Here is a 6,000-nt window from a genome sequence, read left to right as displayed (position 1 = left end):
AATCCAGCAGAGGGATGGCAACCAAAATTGTAGTTTAAGAATAGAAAAGTTGAGAGTAGTGAGGTCCAAAATCAAGGTTCAGGGACACAAGATGGCGCCGGTAAGCAAGAAGTTGGTTTGGAGTGTGTCTACTTCAACGCCAGGAACATCTGGAGTAAGGTCGAAGACCCTTGCAGGATTGGTTGGTACTTGGGAATTCGGTGTTGGGGCCATTTCGTAGACATGTATAGAGCAGGGATAGAATGGTTGTTGCAGATTTCAGGATTCAGATGTTTCAGTAAGAACAGAGAAGAAGGTAAAAGAGGGGGGACGTGTGGCAGTGTTGGTCAAGGACAGTATTACAGTTGCAGAAAAGATGTTTGGGAACTCGTCAACTGAGATAATATGGGAAAAGGTTAGAAACCGGAAATGAGATGTCACACTATTGGGAGTTTTCCATAGTCCTCCGAATACTTCCAGAGATGTAAAGGAAAGGATAACAAAGATGATTCTCGAGAGCAGTAAGAGAGACAGGGTTGTTGTTATGGGGGATTTCAACTTTCCAAATATTCACTGGGATCACTATCGTGCGAGTACTAGAGATGGGTCAGTTTTTGTCCAATGTGTGCAGGAGGGCTTTCTGACACAGTATGTAGTCAGGCCAACAAGGGGGAGGCTACATTAGATTTGGTACTGGGTAATGAGCCCTTCCAGTTGCTAGACTTTGAAGTAGGTGAGCACTTTGGTGATAGCGATCACAATTCTGTTATGTTTACTTTTGTCATAGAAATGGATAGGTGTATATGACTGGGCAAGAGTTACAGCTGGGGGAATGGCAATTATGATGCGATTAGGCAAGATTTAGGAAGCCTAGGATGGAGAAGGAAACTGCAGTGGATAGGCACATTAGAAATGTGGAGCTTATTCAAGGAAACTCTACTGTGTTTCAGAGATAAGAATGTACCTGTCAGGCAGAGTGAAAGCTGTCGAGAACGGGAGCCGAGGTTTACGAAGGAAGTAGATTGTCTGGTCAAGAGGAATAAGAAGGCTTATGTTCGGATGAGATGCGAAGGCTCAGTTAGGGCACTTGAGGGTTACAAGGTAAAAACAATGACTGCAGATGCTGTAAACCAGGTTCTGGATTAGTGGTGCTGGAAGAGCACATTGGTTCAGGCAGCATCCAAGTTACAAGGTAGCCAGGAAAGATCGAAAGAGAGCTCAGATGAGCCAGGAGGAGACATAAGAAGTTGTTGGTGGATAGGATCAGGGTAAAGACTAAGGCTTTCTATAGGTATTTAAGGAATAAAAGAATGACGAGAGTATGATTAGGGCCAATCAGCAATAGCAGTGGAGAATTGTGTGTAGAGTCAGAGGAGTTGGGGGAAGCACTAAATGAATACTTTTCAACAATATTGAGTCTAGAAAACGACAATTTTGTCGAGGAAAATACTGAGATACAGGCTACTAGACGAGGTGGGATTGAGGTTCACAAGGAGGAGTTTTTCGAAATCCTGCAGAGTGTGAAAATAGGTATGTCCCCTGGGCCCGATGGGCTTTATCCTAGGATCCTCTGGGAAGCCAGAGGGGAGGTTGCCGAGCCTTTGGCATTGAACTTTAAATCGTCATTGTTTCCATCAATAGAGCCATAAGACTGGAGGATAGCAAATATGGTTCCCCGTGTTCAAGAAAGAGAGTAGGGACAACCCTGTTAAATTTAGATCAGTGAGCCTCACGTCAGTTGTTGGTAAAGTGTTGGAAAAAGTTACAAGAGATAGGATTTATAAACATCTAGAAAGGAATAATTTGATTAGAGATAGTGAGCATGGTTTTATGAAGGGTAGGCCGTGCCTCACAAACCTTACTGAGTTATTTGAGAAGATGACCAAGCAGGTAGATGAGAGTAAACCGGTTGATGTTGTGTATATGGATTTCAGCAAGGTGTTCGATAAGGTTCCCCACAGTTGGCTATTGTACAAAATGTGGAGGAATGGGATTTTGCAAGATGTAGCAGTTTGTATCAGTTATTGGCTTGCTGAAAGAAGACAGAGGGTGGTGGTTGATGGGAAATGTTCATCCTGGAGTCCAGTTACCAGTGGTGTAGCGCCAGGGTCGGTGTTGGGTCCACTGCTGTTCGTTATTTTTTATAAACGACCTGGATGAGATAGCAGAAGGGTGGGTTAGTAAATTTGCAGACGACACGAAGGTCGGTGGAGTGGTGGATATTGATGAAGGATGTTGGAGTTTACAGAGAGACATAGATAAGCTACCGAGCTGCGCTGAGAGGTGGCAAATGGAGTTTAATGCGGACAAGTATGAGGTGATTCATTTTGGTCGGAGTAAACGGAATGCAAATTACTGGGCTAGTGGTAAGTTTCTTGGTAGTGTCGATGAGCAGAGAGATCTTGGTGTTCAGGTACAGATATCATTGAAATTTGCCACCCAGGTTGACTGGGGTTTTAAGAAGGCATACAGTGTTTTAGCTTTGATTTATTGAGGGATCGAGTTCTGGAACCATGCGGTTATGCTACAGCTGGACAAAACTCTAGTGCTGCTGCACTTGGAGTATTATGTACAGTTCTGGTCACCACATTATAAGAAGGATTATGAAGCTTTGGAAAAGGCGAAGAGGAAATTTACTCGGATGTTGTCTGGTAAGGAGGGAAGGTCTTACGAGGAATGGCTGAGGGACTTGTGGTTGTTTTCGTCAGAGAAGAGGGTTGAGTGGTGACTTATGCGAGTAATATAATATAATCAGAGGGTCAGATAGGGTGGACAGGGAGAGCCTTCTTCCAAGAATGGTGACGGCGAGCACGAGGGGGCATAGCTTTAAATTGACGGGTGAAAGATATAGGAGAGATGTCAGAGGTAGTTTCTTTACTCAGAGAGTAGTAAGGGTATGGAATGCTTTGCCTGGAACAGTAGTAGATTCGGTAACTGTAAGTACATTTAAGTCGTCATTGGACAAGACTATGGACGTACATGGAATAGTGTAGGTTAGAAGGACTTCAGATTGGTATGACAGGTTGGTGCAACATCGAGGGCCGAAGGGACTGTACTGTGCTGTAATGTTCTATGATCAATGTTCTATGGTCTAACTCCCACTGCTTCTGTTCAAGGGTGTACTGCGTTCTGTTCACTGTTTCATTGTGCATTATCTGAATGGCATTTTTACTAACGCCCATTTTCCCAAACGTGCAATGCGGCCTTTGCAGCTTTATCTTTCCACAAGGGCTCCCACATGTTGGAAGGGAATGAGTTGCAGGTTATTCACCCAATGATGTAATCCTGAGGTCTTACGTCTCCTGCATGTGGGAGTACTCATAACAAGGGTTACTCACCCATCACTGGGCGGCTAGATTTCAAAGTTTTCATCATTTTCTACAAATCTCTTGACTGTCTTCCCTCTATCTATCAATGTCATCTCCTCCAGCCCACTCAAGAGCAAACAGAGCTGGTCAATAGTATGCCAACCCAGCCAGCGGACACGACACCCAAGATTATGTTTTAAAGTGCACGATCAGATATCTGAATTCCCTCGAATTCCAAACTCCGGAGCATATTCGATTTGAACTGTTTCATGTTTGGTGCCTAAACATCACCTGCCAAGGCCGTAAATTATGAATTGCCGTGGCTACGTAAATCGCACCACGCAAACGGAAATGAATTACTCACCAAATGATTTAGAAAAACTGCAATACATGGTGAAATCAAGGGCAATTGACTGGTATCAATACTACGTCGTGCCTTTTATATAATATAAGCTTCAAAGCTTTTAGTCTGAGTGAGTTTAAACAAATGCTGCTCCCTCACACATTATGAGATATTGGGAAGCTGACAAAGTTTTATATCAAACAAGTGATCAAAGAAGTGGGTTTCAAGTCGTATTTTGTCACACAAAACGAAGCTTGTATCACAAAACTGAGATTACCGAAGTTTTTTCTGCTAGAGGTCATCATCTTTTGTCAGCCTCAAAACGTTTCATATGTTATTGCTGCCATAGCTCAGTGGTTCGAGCCCGGGGTTGTAACCTCAATTCACACTACAGCCTTGCTGAATTTTCTTGCAACTATTGCAGCAAGAATCCGAAGGTGCGTTCTCCATGTTGTTAGGAATTATTTTTGAAGGAATAGCTGGAAGTCATTTTATAGGCAGACCAGGCCGCATTTGTTACAGTTTGGAAGTCCACATCCGCGTTTTTCCTTCGAGGAGCATGAGGATGACAAGCTTCTGATGCGAAGAATGCCTTCGTTTTGCAGGAAGAACAACATGACTCAGGAGAAGCATTAAAGTAACGGTGAAACAGTGGGGGACGAAAACGTACAGGGATGCATCTGAATGCTTCCGTTCCTTATGTAGAGTCAGGAATGTGCTGGAATCCAATTCAACAAGTAGGAGGCTGGAAGACCACAGCTAGCCAGGCTGCCATCATAGTTGGAGAAGTCAACGTTTAGCAGGTACCAATTATTGCCGATTGGGGCAATCCTCGAGGGACAGCCTCTAGCATGTTTACCCCTCAGCATATGTAAACAGAATCAGGTTTTAAAGCGAGGCATAAAGAAAGAAGAGGCCAATCGGGTCAATTCCTCATTGTATGGAAGTTGGGCTCTCCTCAGGCCTTTGTCACTTTCAAAAGATGTGTCTGCATAGTTCCCTCTATGGGTCAAAATGAGTCTCAGTTCTCCCGCAGTTCATGAACAAATTTGACATTATCTGAATTCAGTCTCATTCACTGGTTCATTTGAGATTAAAACTTTGCAGGGAAAGTCTCATTCAGATGAACATTTCAGACGTCAGGCTGGGGGCCAATTAGTGGAAACTGGAAACGAGAATATTTGGAAGTTTGATGACTGGCACTGACATAATGTATTATTCGGTGCTGTAAAAGCACGGTGTCACAAGCACTCTTTTTTTGGAAGGAATTTCTCATCGCAGAAAAAGAAAGCTATGCCTTTAAGAAAAGACACAATTGCACATGCCGTCCTTCCTGGTCGACGAGTGGTTACGATGCAGCGCTTTCATCGCTGTGATTTGGGTTCATTTGTTGGTCAGGGAATCAGGATTTATTGTTCCTGATAAGGGCAACAACAAAAGTAGAACATCTTTGACATTTCAAACGCGACCGCATGTGCCTTGCAATATTGTACAGGGCCGCAAGGTGGCTCACTGGTTATCACTGCTGCCTCACATAGCCAGAGATATGATTTCCCTCCAACTGTGTCGACTGTCAGTAAGGTGCCTTATTCAGGAGCAAATGAAGAGAAAAAGGGCAAGGAGTTAAGACATAGGAGTGGAAGTAAGGCCATTCGGCCCATCGAGTCCACTCCGCCATTCAATCATGGCTGATGCGCATTTCAGCTCCACTTGCCAGCGTTCTCCCCGGAGCCCTTAATTCCTCTAGACAACAAGAACCTATCAATCTCGGCCTTGAAGACATTTAGCGTCCCGGCTTCCACTGCACTCCGTGGCAATGAATTCCACAGGCCCACCACTCTCTGGCTGAAGAAATGTCTCCGCATTTCCGTTCTGAAATGACCCCCTCTAATTCTAAGGCTCTGTCCACGGGTCCTAGTCTCCTCGCCTAACAGAAACAATTTTCTAGCATCCACCTTTTCAAAGCCATGTATTATTTTGTACGTCTCTATTAGATCTCCCCTTAATCTTCTAAACTCCAACGAATACAATCCCAGTATCCTCAGCCGTTCCTCATATGCTAGACCTGTCATTCCAGGGATCATCCGTGTGAATCTCCGCTGGACACGTTCCAGTGCCAATATGTCCTTCCTGAGGTTTGGGGACCAAAACTGGACACAGTACTCCAAATGGGGCCTAACCAGAGCTTTATAAAGTCTTAGTAGTACATCTCTGCTTTTATATTCCAACCCTCTTGAGATAAGAGACAACATTGCATTCGCTTTCTTAATCACAGACTCAACCTGCATGTTTACCTTTAGAGAATCCTCGACTAGCACTCCCAGATCCCTTTGTGCTTTGGCTTTATTAAGTTTCTCACCATTTAGAAAG

Source organism: Chiloscyllium punctatum, chromosome 28 (assembly GCF_047496795.1).
Source record: "Chiloscyllium punctatum isolate Juve2018m chromosome 28, sChiPun1.3, whole genome shotgun sequence".
NCBI lineage: Eukaryota > Metazoa > Chordata > Chondrichthyes > Orectolobiformes > Hemiscylliidae > Chiloscyllium > Chiloscyllium punctatum.
This window is presented reverse-complemented; position numbering follows the sequence as displayed.